This window comes from Ovis aries, chromosome X (assembly GCF_016772045.2).
Source record: "Ovis aries strain OAR_USU_Benz2616 breed Rambouillet chromosome X, ARS-UI_Ramb_v3.0, whole genome shotgun sequence".
In the NCBI taxonomy this organism is placed as follows: Eukaryota; Metazoa; Chordata; class Mammalia; order Artiodactyla; family Bovidae; genus Ovis; species Ovis aries.
Genome location: NC_056080.1, coordinates 45,119,721 through 45,133,795, shown reverse-complemented (window position 1 = coordinate 45,133,795; position 14,075 = coordinate 45,119,721).

The window sequence follows — 14,075 nt, the reverse complement described above, 5'->3', positions numbered from 1 at the left end:
CCCCAGGCCCTTGAAACCACTAATCTACTTTAAAAAAAAAAAAACTTTGTTTATTTATTTTTGCCTGTGCTGGGTCTTTGTTGCTGCATGGGCTTTCCTCTAGATGCAGTGAGCAGGGGCTATTCTCTAGTTGTGATGCTTGGGCTTCTCATTGCAGTGGCTCCTCTTATTATGGAGCACAGGCTATAGGGTGCACAGGCTTCAGTAGTTGAGGCTCCTGGGCTCTAGAATACAGGCCCAGCAGTTGCAGCACATGGCCTTAGTTGCTCCACAGCATGTGGAATCCTCTGGGACCAGGGATTGAACTCATGCCCCCTGCACTGGCAGGCAGATTCTTTACCACTGAGCCACCAGGGAAGCCCTACTATTCTACTTTTTGTCTCTATGATTTTGATTACTCGAAGCACTTAAATTGTGAGACACTTCAAGTATTTCATGTAAGTAGAAACATACAGTATTTGTCTTTTTGTGACTGACATTTCACTTAGCATAATGTCTTCGATGTTCATTTCTGTTATAGGATATGCTAGAATTTCACTCCTTTTTAAAGCTGAATAATACTCTATTGTATAGATATGCCACATTTTGCTTACTCACTTATTTATCAGTGGACACTTGGGTTGCTTCCATGTTTTAGCTTTTTTGAATAATGCTGCTATGAACATGGGTTTACCATTATCTCTTTGAGAGCCTGCTTTCAATTCTTTGGTATATATTGATTTTCTTGATAGAATTTCAGCATTTAAAATTAGGAGTTTTTCATAAAATTTGGAAAGCTTTCAGCCATTATTTCTCTAAATATTATGTCTGCCCTTTTGTCCCTCTCCTTTCTTCCCAGCCTAGTATTCATATGTTTGTGTGCGCTCTGCTGTCTCCAAGATTGTTCATTTTCTTCATTATTTCCTTTTTTCTTCTTCAGATTGCATAATCTCTTTTGATGTATCTTTAATCTCTCTGATTCCTTCTTCTTCCAGCTCACATCAACTGTTGAGCTCCTTTAGTAACTTGTTCATTTCAGTTATTGTACTTTTCAATGGTATACTTTGTCTTTGGTTCTTTTAAAAAATGTGTATCTTTTTATTGCTATTCTTTATTTCTGGAACCGTGTCATCATATCTTTATTTTTTTAAACATGCTTTCCTTTGGTCTTTGAACATATTTATAATAGCTGCTTTGAAGTCTTTTTCTACTAAGTCCAACATCTGGTTTGCCTTGTGCATGGGTCACAGTTTCCTGCTTTTTTTTGCAAGACTATCCTACCATTCTGATGAAATTTTTACATTTTATAGATTAAGTTGTATTAACTCTGGATTCCAATTATGCTGGTCCACTTCCCTCCTGCCCTCCTTCTTCTTGTTCTTATTGCTCATTTTATGTTGTGTGTTTGCTTATTTGTTTAGTGACTTGCCTGGACAAATTCTGTAAAATCTATTTCTCTTGCAGTGTGCAGCTTGTGATATAACTGCTCATTTTTTTCCTTATTCTTATTTTAAGCCTGGCATCCTGGAGATCATCCATGGTCAGCAGAGCTTCTTGGTCAGTCAGTGATTGGCCAGAGATTGAGCCAATAAACCTTCCGCCCTTTGCTGTTCAACGTGTGTATGCCTTGAGGACTGTTTTCAAAGTTTGGAGACTTTAGAATTATGTTCCATATTCAGTCCCTGGTGGTTCAGATGGTTAAGAATCTGCCTGCAGTGCAGGAGACCCAGGTTTGATCCCTGGGTTGGGAAGATCCCCTGGAGAAGGAAATGGCAACCCTCTCTGGTATTCTTGCCTGGAGAATTCCATGGACAGTGGAGCCTGGCCGGTTACAGTCAATGGGATGGCAAAGGGTCAGACACGACTGAGTGAATAACACTTTTACTTTTCACATTCATTCAGGGACTGGAAGTTCACAAGTACCCTTTCTGGATGCTCCTAAGAGGGCCAGTCCTGTGTATGCATGCAGTTTTCAGGAGCACCAGGCCTGAATATGATTTTAGCAGGGCACTCTTTGCCTATCTTTTTCCTGGATCGCCCTACTGAATTTCTGTCTGGTCTGTCATTTTGTTCATAGTGATGCTCTCTAAGGCCTACTTGACTTCACATTCCAGGATGTCTGGCTCTAGGTGAGTGATCACACCATTGTGATTATCTTGGTCATGAAGATCTTTTTTGTACAGTTCTTCTGTGTATTCTTGCCACCTCTTCTTAATAGCTTCTGCTTCTGTTACGTCCATATCATTTCTGTCCTTTATCAAGCCCATCATTGCATGAAATGTTCCCTTGGTATCTCTAATTTTCTTGAAGAGATCTCTAGTCTTTCCCATTCTGTTGTTTTCCTCTATTTCTTTGCATTGATCGCTGAGGAAGGCTTTCTTATCTCTCCTTGCTACTCTTTGGAACTCTGCATTCAGATGCTTATATCTTTCCTTTTCTCTTTTGCCTTTCACTTCTCTTCTTTTCACAGCTATTTGTAAGGCCTCCCCAGGCAGCCATTTTGCTTTTTGCATTTCTTTTCCATGGGGATGGTCTTGATCCCTGTCTCCTGTACAATGTCATGAACCACCGTCCATAGTTCATCAGGCACTCTATCTATCAGATCTAGTCCCTTAAATCTATTTCTCACTTCCACTGTATAATCATAAGGGATTTGATTTAGGTCATACCTGAATGATCTAGTGGTTTTCCCTACTTTCTTCAATTTAAGTCTGAATTTGGCAATAAAGAGTTCACGATCTGAGCCACCGGAGAAGGCAATGGCACCCCACTCCAGTACTCTTGCCTGGAAAATCCCACGGACGGAGGAGCTTGGAAGGCTGCAGTCCATGGGGTCGCTGAGGGTCGGGCACGACTGAGTGACTTCACTTTCACTTTTCACTTTCCTGCATTGGAGAAGGAAATGGCAACCCACTCCAGTGTTCTTGCCTGGAGAATCCCAGGGATAGGGGAGGCTGGTGGGCTGCCCTCTGGGGTTGCACAGAGTCGGACATGACTGAAGTGACTTAGAGCAGATCTGAGCCACAGTCAGCTTCCGGTCTTGTTTTTGCTGACTGTATAGAGCTTCTCCATCTTTGGCTGCAAAGAATATAATCAATCTGATTTCGGTGTTGACCATCTGGTGATGTCTGTGTGTAGAGTCTTCTCTTGTGTTGTTGGAAGAGGGTGTTTGCTATGACCAGTGTGTCCTCTTGGCAAAACTCTATTAGCCTTTGCCCTGCTTCATTCTGTATTCCAATGCCAAATTTGTCTGTTACTCCAGGTTTTTCTTGACTTCCTACTTCTGCATTCCAATCCCCCATAATGAAAAGGACATCTTTTAAGGACATTTCTTATAAGGGATTCTTGCCCACAGTAGTAGATATAATGGTCACCTGAGTTAAATCCACCCATTCCAGTCCATTTTAGTTTGCTGATTCCTAAAATGTTGATGTTCACTCTTACCATCTCCTGTTTGACCACTTCCATGGAACAACAGACTGGTTCCAAATAGGAAAAGGAGTACGTCAAGGCTGTATATTGTCACCCTGCTTATTTAACTTATTTGAAGAGTATATCATGGGAAACACTGGGCTGGAGGAAGCACAAGCTGGAATCCAGATTCCTGCGAGAAATATCAATAACCTCAGGTATGCAGATGACACCACCCTTATGGCAGAAAGTGAAGAAGAACTAAAAAGCCTCTTGATGAAAGTGAAAGAGGAGAGTAAAAAAGTTAGCTTAAAGCTCAACATTCAGAAAACGAAGATCATGACATCCAGTCCCATCACTTCATGGGAAATAGATGGGGAAACAGTGGAAACAGTGTCAGACTTTATTTTGGGGGGCTCCAAAATCACTGCAGATGGTGATTGCAGCCATGAAATTAAAAGACACTTACTCCTTGGAAAGAAAGTTATGACCAACCTAGAAAGCATATTCAAAAGCAGAGACATTACTTTGCCAACAAAGGTCCATCTAGTCAAGGCTATGGTTTTTCCAGTGGTCATGTATGGATGTGAGAGTTGGACTGTGAAGAAGGCTGAGTACCAAAGAATTGATGCTTTCGAACTGTGCTGTGGGAGAAGACTCTTGAGAGTCCCTTGGACTACAAGGAGATCCAACCAGTCCATTTTGAAGGAGATCAGCCCTGGGATTTCTTTGGAAGGAATGATGCTAAAGCTGAAACTCCAGTACTTTGGCCACCTCATGCAAAGAGTTGACTCATTGGAAAAGACTTTGATGCTGGGAGGGATTGGGGGCAGGAGGAGAAGGGGACGACAGAGGATGAGATGGCTGGATGGCATCCCCAACTCGATGGACGTCAGTCTGAGTGAACTCCAGGAGTTGGTGATGGGCAGGGAGGCCTGGTGTGCTGCAATTCATGGGGTCACAAAGAGTCGCACACAACTGAGTGACTAAACTGACTGAACTGAACTGTCATTTTGTCTGTCCTAGTATCATGTAGCTGTTGGTCTTCTCTAATTTTTAGCCAGTATAATCTCTAATGTTTTCAATAATGCTCCTGAGCATAAAGTTCCTCTATGTTCTCCGATTTCCTCTGTATCACAAATTAAGTCATCCCTCTTAAGCAGAGCCTCAGATCTACCAGTGTTCATGGTTTTCCATGCCCTAAGCTCTCTCCCTAACCCCAAGGAGAGTTGGAGCCATAGGGACATATATAAGCTACTCTTTTTCCTGAGTTGCTTTTCCCTCCCAGAGTCAACCCTTTATGCTACAGATCTGGAGCCATAGTGAGGATGTGGAGAGGGGAGCCACTGGCCACACGCCACCCCAGCTAAAGTGGAACCTCCATATTCCTGAACCAGAGCTGAAGGAGGATGGGAGCTTGTGGTCTTCATGGGCTGCATGAAAGTGAAATCACTCAGTTGTGTCCAACTCTTTGCAACCCCATGGTATGTAGCCTGCCAGACTCCTCAATCCGTGAGATTTTCGAAGCAAGAATACTGGAGTGGGTTGCCATTTCCTTTTCCAGGGGATTTTCCCAACCCAGGGATCGAACCCAGATGTCCCACATTGCAGGCAGACTCTATGGTCTGAGCCACCAGGGAATGCCTATACAGCACAGATTTCCCCTAATACAGAACAGGTTGGGGTGGGAGCAGCCCCTGGCTCAAATATTCCCATTGTTCTCACTGAGATTCAGTAGATTTTACTGAATAAGTGCCTCTCAATTTATTGTTGTGTTTACAGTTACCCCAGTTTAATCACTGTCTTTCTGGGGAGAGCATTACTGGACTCCTTATACAGCCACTGTGCAAGTCCTACCTCCAATCCCATATTTTGACAGCAACAGCTGAATACTTCATGTCTGCAAGACCATCAGATTCATGGAAATTTGGGGTGGGGGTAAATCATCAAAGTTCATGTGAAGACTCACAGGTTAGTTCCTTCTGATTGTATTCCCTGGTGAGGCACACTGTACTCTTTACTGAGGTGGATGGTTTTGGTCAGATCTCGTGGGGCCCCTACTGATCCTTTGCCCTTTGGTTACAAGTGTTTGGCAGAGTGGATTGAATTTGTGCATCTCTAGCTCAGGGAAGATTGACAACCTGATAACAAAAGACTGTTCATACCCTTTCATGGGGCCCTGTAAGGCTTTCCTGACCTTTGCATACTCTTCTTATCAGGTTCAGTGAGCACATACCCAGGTCATCTGTGGCCCCATTCCCTACATCTTCCTCTCCTCCTACTTGCCTGGATTACTCTGGATACCTTTGGTTCAGCAGACATCACACAATAGATATTGCTATTTATTGTTTATGCCTCTGCCTCTCTCTTGCCAGACTTGCAGCCCCTCTGGGGCAAAGAATCTCATCTTATCCAAGACCAGTCACTAGACAGCCTCACACCAGTCACCATGGTATATCCTGGGTCAGAGTCCTCACATTACACTGAGTTTTTATTATTGACTTTCAATGATACCTGATATGTTATTGAAGTGGTAGTATTTATAATAGTAATAACTAAATAATACTATGACAATAATACCTAAAAATTAAATGCTAACTATAGTCCAGAAACTGTTCTAAACACTTTGCATTTATTAACTCACTGAAGCTTCAAAACCATCCTATGAAGGATGTATTATCTCCATTATCTCCATTTTGCAGATGAGAAAACTGAGGCACAGACCATATACATAAGCTCTTAGTAAACTATATCTGCTAAGAGAATAACACTTTGAATTTATTTATATATTTTACTGAAGCATAGTTTATTCACAATGTTGTGTTAGTTTCTGGTATAAAGCAAAGTGATTCCATTTTATGTACGTATATACACACACTATTTTGGGGGGCTTCCCTGATGGCTCAGTGGTAAAGAATCTGCCAGCAATGTAGGAGACCCTAGTTCAATCCCTGTGTCAGGAGGATTCCCTGGAGAAGGGCATGGCTATCCACTCCAGTTTTCTTGCCTAGAGAATCCCATGGACAGAGGAGTCTGGTGGGCTACAGTCCATAGGGTTGCAAAGAGTCGGACACAACTGAAGCGACTGAGCATGCAGATATATTCTTTTATATTAGAATAATAATTTGAAAAAAATGTTAACTGCAGCAAAGGCAGCCAAGCCATGTCAAGTCTTGGATATAACAAAGTCCAGGGATACAGGGAGACAATGGTATTTGTTGATCTTGCTCTGATGTTGGGACAACAATGGTTTTGTGTTTCTAAGGCCTCAAAGCAGCAGCATCTCTCACGTGTATCAGTCTGTGGCTCGGTTACTTTATCCAGAGGCTTTGGGGTGCTAATGGAGCCAAGATGTGAGGCGTTCCCCTGCTGCCTTCTCTCAGCATTGCCAGGGCAACTTCCAGAGGGTGGGCTACTCAGGTCAGGAATGAGCTCCCTGCAGGGGGCACATGTGCTCTCAGTCCTGAAATCTTTTGTCATTTCAACTCCCTTCTTGGTGGTGCAGCAGCAATGTATTTTTGAGACTGCAATTTCTTTCTTTTTTTCCTCTCTCTCTTTTAAGTGAAAGCTAGAAATCTGTGACTATCCTGGAGCTATTTCTAATTTCTAGCTTTTCAACAACAACAAAAAATGTGAGTAAGAAGAATCCACTTCCTCACTCAGACAGGCCTGAATTAGATGCTTGGAAGGATGCAGGGGCAGAGCCTCACGCTAGTCACTGTGGTGCATCCTGGGTCAGAGTCCTCACATTACACCGATTTTTTATAATTGACTTTCAACATGAGTGTCCATTACCTTTGCCATGGTAACCCTAACAGCTTTGCCTACACTCAAGCAATAACGTGGCAGAACCTGCAGGAGAAGCATTGCTCTTTGCTTGTGGTTATGAACAATTTATTGACTAATTTCCAGGCTCAGAGGGCACAGGGGATCAGACCCTTCAGGTTACCTTTCTTCCTAGAGGCCAGAGACCAAAATGCATGTGACAACTTGAGAGTTTTCCTAGCGGCAGTTGGTGCTACTCACTCCACCCATAGAAAGAAAAACTGTCAGGGACTTTTATCCTTTGGGGTCACGATTACTTTTTGAAAAGGGTCAGTCGCAACTGTGGAATGGCTGAGTCAGGGAATTTTCTGTATTTAAGATAAAAATGCTATGGGCTCGTGTCATTGGCGACCTGGAAACTTCCCTTCTACCCTGAAATCTCCCAAAGCCCTCTTATTGGGGTGGGGGTAGCTGCTCGATATTTCTAACTTTCTCCTCTTAAAAGCTCTTTCTCATGTATAACTGAAGTCAGACTGTTTCATTTTATGAGGCTGAACCATATACAGTGGCTGATATTTAATCACCTTTTACCTACAAAATGGTTCAACCTAATCGAGTTAGAAGTTTTCTTTTGAGCAGGAGAGAGAGGCATCACAGTTAATAAGAACTGAGAATTGGAGACAGAGGAAATTCTTAGAGAGGCCTGGGGCCAGAGGCAAGGGGTGGACCAGGATGGGGGATGGCCTCTAAGCACCATCCCCAGGTGTGGGCACTGCAGCTGGTGCACCCATGCCTTGACTTCAACCTCAGCCTGGAGAGAAGATGCTGGTTGGAGTGGGGAGGACAAACCCCAAGGAACATCAGCTTCCCTGAAGAGTCATGAAACCCTTCAAAGTCAAAGCCCGTTGTTGTGGTTGAAAAATGCCAATTACTGCGTCTTTCTCAGAGTTAGAAAACATTGCCCATATTCACATGCAAAGGAGCATTTTCAAACTCCTGTATTTCCCTTGCTTGGGCAATGCTGAGCTTTGATTTTTTTTTTTTCAATTGATATTTTTCTCTCATGTTCTTTATGGCAGTTGCTTTCCCAGATTAGAAAGGTTTGCATATTCTTACATCTTTCTCTCAGGCTGAGCATGGCTATTACATTATTTGAATCAAAGTAATAACCAAACCAAACCAAATCCCCAAAGCTCTGTTAGAACATGTAGAAACTAGTTGCTTGGGGAACCAATGTAACCTTTTAATCTGCTAAGGAATGGGTTCTAAATTGATTCATGCCAATGAATAACTAAGAAAATGAAGACTGCAGTTTTAAATGGTGGACCTTTGCTTTTCTTCCTTAGCATCATGATAAAAGCGTGATTTGTGTGCCTGTTGGTTGCAGCATAAGACACACAGGCTTTTAAAAAATTTGTGGTCAAGCCACGTGGCATGCAGTATCTCAGTTCCCTGACACAGTGTTTTATTGGGATTTACCTAGCTAGAGGCCACTGACAGAATTCGTCAAATTTCTTCAGCTACCAACATGCTAAAAACATATTCACTTCTCCTTGCATCTTTGTGAAATTTGCGGCAAATAGTCAGAGAAACCCGAGAAAGCATTCAGTACCTGGACAGTGTTCCCTTTAACCACTGGGCCCAAGGCCTCACTGCAGTATCTCCGATTTTGGCTATTTTTTATGCAAATCACAAATCATCCATGTTAGTGATCTTGATCCTGATTCTGGCTCTGCTTTAGAAAACCTCAGGTCCCTTGACCTTAGCACCACCATCCCCACCTAGAGTCTCCTGGAAATATTAATAGTATACTAGATTGGGTAACCCAATGCTCTCATCTCCTGTAAGGATTCTTATCACCTGAGCTGTGTAGTATTGGTTGTGGTCATTTGCTGTAGTTCAGCTAATCTCGCAATTTATTAACTAACCAGTTTCTTCTGCAACCTGGTGTAATAACACTACCTTACAAAGGTGTTGGGCTTCCCAGGTGGCGCTAGTGGTAAAGAACCTACCTGCCAGTTCAGGAGATATAAGAAACATGGGTTTGATCCCTGGGTCAGGAAGATTATCTGGAGAAGGAAATGCCAACCCACTCCACTATTCTTGCCTGGAGAATCTCAAGGATAGACGAGCCTGGAAGGGTATAGCCCATAGTGTTGCAAAGAGTGAGACATGACTGAAGCGACTTAGCACACATGCATGCCCAAAGGTGTTGCTGTGAACATTACAATTAAATGAGTAGAGGAAGGAAGGATTGGGAATTTGGGATTAGCAGATGCCAACTATTATATATCGGATGGATAAATAACAAGGTCCTACTGTATATCACAGGGAACTATATTCAATATCCTGTGATAAACCAGAATGGAAAAGAATATGAAAAAGAATGTATATATGTGTATAATAGTCACCTTGCTGTACAGCAGAAATTAACACATTGTAAATCAACTATAATTCAATAAAAAATTATAAAAAGACAAAAAAAAAACAAAGATTAGGTCATTTAAAGAACCTAAAACAGAGGCTGACATAACAGATGCTCAAGAAATGTTTATTATCCTCAACTTAAAAAAAAGCACAACTCACCAATTTCAAGCATTTACTTTGTGATAACATATGAAAACTGACATCCAGCGGTTTCTATTTCACTTCACTTTACTGATCATTCGCTAACCATCCTAGGACTTGGATCCCATATCAGCCCTCATGGGCCCCAAGCTCAAGCCTCAAAGCCTCACATTACCTGAGCTGGGGACCTCCTGGTGACTTCCGTCAGCTCTCTTGAGGAGCAGCAGTACTCATAAGCAAGATGTGGGACCAGCAGGAGCAGCAGCACCTAGGAACTTGTTCAAAATGAAAATTCTTGGGTCTCATCCAGAACTACTGAGTCAGAAACCCTGGGGTTGGGACCCAGCAGGTTTCAACAAGCTCTGCAGGTGATTCTGATGCACTAAGTGTGAGAACCACTGCTGTAAAGTGTGAGCCATGGTAGGGAGGTAAGGACAGGGAGGAAGGCTTGGCTTCTTTTCTCTGGGTGTCCATTCTCTTTCCTTATCGAGAGATTTAACAAAGGGAGAAAGAAAATCCCCTTTTTATTGCCAGCAGAAGATATTAGAAAACACCTTTCATTCAACCTCTCAATTCCCAAATGTTTTCCCTCTCCTCTGGGGACCCTGAGTTGCATCTTGAGCGGGTCCCCTTGGCTCCTGTGTTTTGGGTGCCAGCAATCCACCTCTGTGTCTTGAGCTTTAGATGAGAATAACTTCTCTCATCTCCCTTCCCTTGTTATCAGAGTCAGGCATATTTCCCCTCACAGGCTTAACTTCTCTGCCCTCTCAATATGCCTAGTCCTGTCCTTTTTCTCACTGTTACTTGCAGTCCTAACCCCAAGGAGGTAGGGAAAATGGAGTGAACTGGAAAAAGGGGAGGAGTATGCCTAGCAAAATGTTAGTTTTCCCTGGGTTTTGCTGTTAGGTGGTGAGTAATAATTGTCAGTTCAGCTTATTGCCCTGGATTTTCTTTTCTTTCTGTAAAATTGAGATGTAGTTAATTTACAATGTTAGTTTCAAGTGTACAGAAAAGTGATTCAGTTATATACACACACATATAAATACATCATATATACATATATTCTTTTTCAGATTATTTTCTCTTATAGGTTATTATAAGATATTGAGTAGAGTTCCCTGTGTTATATAGTAGGTCCTTTTTGTTTATGTATTTTATATACAGTGGTGTGAATCCCAAACTCCTAATGGATTTTCTTTCAGGTTGTATCTGAAGTACCTTTGAAGCCCTCCTACTACTCCCTCCCCACCCAACTTCCAGGAGCCCTTGCTTTCTAGTCTATTTAGGAGTCTTTCTGTTGCTGATAAGATTAAATCAGCAAACAGAAGCTCATCTGAAAGCATTAGGAAGCCTTAGGAGGAGTTTTTATTCCAATCAAAACAAAAACAACCAAAAACCCCACAAAACAAATATTGAACAAAAAATGAAAAAAGTTTGCCTTTTCTCATGCTGCTGCTGCTAAGTCACTTCAGTCGTGTCCAAGTCTGTGCGACCCCATAGATGGCAGCCCACCAGGCTCCCCGTCCCTGGGATTCTCCAGGCAAGAACACTGGAGTGGATTGCCATTTCCTTCTCCAATGCATAAAAGTGAAAAGTGAAAGGGAAGTCGCTGTCATGTCCGACTCTTAGCGACCTCATGGACTGCAGCCCACCAGGCTCCTCCATCCATGGGATTTTCCAGGGAAGAGTACTGGAGTAGGCTGCCATTGCCTTCTCCGGCCTTTTCTCGTGAAGTGAAGTCGCTCAGTCCTGTCCGACTCTTTGTGACCCCATAGACTATAGACTACCAGGCTCCTCGATCCATGGGATTTTCCAGGCAAGAGTACTGGAGTGGGCTGCCATTTCCTGGATCTTCCCGACCCAGGGATCGAACCTGGGTCTCCCACGTTGTAGGCAGATGCTTTACCATCTGAGCTACCAGGGAAGCCCCAGTCATAGCAACAATCTACTTTCCTGAGACTTGATCCCATTTAAATATTAGTCCAGTGAATGGTGATAAGAAATGAAAATTGGATGTGTTCTTATGGTTACTGAAAGGGAAAGGGGGGGGGGGATAAATCAGGAGTTTGGGGTTAACAGATATGCACTCAGTTCAGGTCAGTTGCTCAGTCGTGTCTGACTCTTTGCAACTCCATGAATCGCAGCACGTCAGGCCTCCCTGTCCATTACCAACTACCGGAGTTCACGCAGACTCACGTCCATCGAGTCCATGATGCCATCCAGCCATCTCATCCTCTGTCGTCCCCTTCTCCTCCTGCCCCCAATCCCTCCCAGCATCAGAGTCTTTTCCAATGAGTCAACTCTTCACATGAGGTGTCCAAAGTACTGGAGTTTCAGCTTTATCATCATTCCTTCCAAAGAAATCCCAGGGCTGATCTCCTTCAGAATGGACTGGTTGGATCTCCTTGCAGTCCAAGGGACTCTCAAGAGTCTTCTCCAACACCACAGTTCAAAACCATCCATTCTTCGGCCCTCAGCCTTCTTCACAGTGCAACTCTCACATCCATACATGACCACAGGAAAAACCATAGCCTTGACTAGATGGACCTTAGTCAGCAAAGTAATGTCTCTGCTTTTGAATATGCTATCTAGGTTGGTCATAACTTTCTTTCCAAGGAGTAAGTGTCTTTTAATTTCATGGCTGCAATCACCATCTGCACTACTGTATATCAAATAAACAACAAGGTCCTACTGTATACCACAGGGAACTATATCTAATATTTTGTAATAACTTATATGGGAAAACACTGGAAAGAAGCACTTTGCTGTAAACCTGAAACTAACACAACACTGTAAATCAACTATACTTTAATAAAATAAAGAAAATTGGATGTGTAAAACATCATATATGTATATGTTTAGTATGTATTTTATTGTGAGAATTTCAAACATAAAAGTAAGCAGACATAATAATATAATGAAACCTCCCTACCTATCACCCAGCTTCAACAACTGTCTATTCATGGCCAATCTCACTTCATTTGTGCCCCCATCCATTTCTCTCCTCTTATTTTTTGAAGGAAATCTCAAATGTCGTGTTATCCATCACTATTTCAGCATGTACTTCTGAAAGGTAAGGACGTTACAAAAATATAGCCATGAGACCATTATCAGACTTTTACTTTTAAAGAAAAGTAACAAAAATTTCTTAATATCATCAAGTATCCATTGTGTTCAAATTTCCAATTTTCTCATAAATAGCATAAATTATTATTCATTTTTAAATTTTATTTTTAATTGAAGGATAATTGCTTTACATAATTTTGTTGTTTTCTGCCTAATATCAACATGAATCAGCCACAGATAAATTATTTTTTAAATCATGATCCTGACAAGGTCCACATATTGTTTATTTGGCTTCTAGTTGCATTTAAATCTACAAGTCTGTCTCTTCTTGCAGTTGATTTGTCGTTTAACATGACATGCTCTCCTGTCTTCTGAATTTGCTGTAAAATGTTATTTGAACTAGGCTTGATCGTATTCAAACTTGATTTTTTTTCAAGAATGCTTTATATATGCACATAGCATAATTCATAAACAAAATATTAAAGATTATAGGCTTATCAGCTATTTTGAATTACATGAATCACCATCCCAGCAGATTCTTGAGAATCTGTAGTATCTCCTCATATGTTTTAATTCGATTTCAATTCTTCAGAAATTTGTAAACTTCTTTGTTCTGTAGAAGAAGTCTATGTTTCTGGCTATATGGAATGGGAGGGCATTAAGCTCTAAATCAGACTGAAGTCCCTTTTGGTAATCAATTAAGGCCTTTTCTTTCTTTTTGAAAATGTCTCTAGAAAAGTTTTCCAGAGGTAAAATCTAAGTCAACAAACAAAAAGTCATGTAATTTTCACTAGGGTTCTAGTTTAGAATGTCTAAAGGTATCCCCATCAGCAATAAGATAGTCATCCCTTAACAATAATTTTATTTTCTTAATGTTTTCTACAACCTCAATTTTCATATCTAAAACTGGATGATCTTTGAGAATGCCACCCAAATCTATTAACTAATTGTAGAAGAATGCTCCTGAAAGTCTTTATCTTCCTAAAAGTTTAACCTAAAAGAAAAGATGGTTCAAATTATGCCTGCAAATGAATGTGTGTTTGTCAGGTCACAAGAGAAGGAAATAAGATACTAGTAACATTTGTTTAATGAGTCAGTGAGTCAAACTCTTCGCATGAGGTGGCCAAAGTACTGGAGTTTCAGCTTCAGCATCATTCCCTCCAAAAGAAATCCCAGGGCTGATCTCCTTCAGAATGGACTGGTTGGATCTCCTTGCAGTCCAAGGGACTCTCAAGAGTCTTCTCCAACACCAGAGTTCAAAAGCATCAATTCTTCAGCGCTCAGCT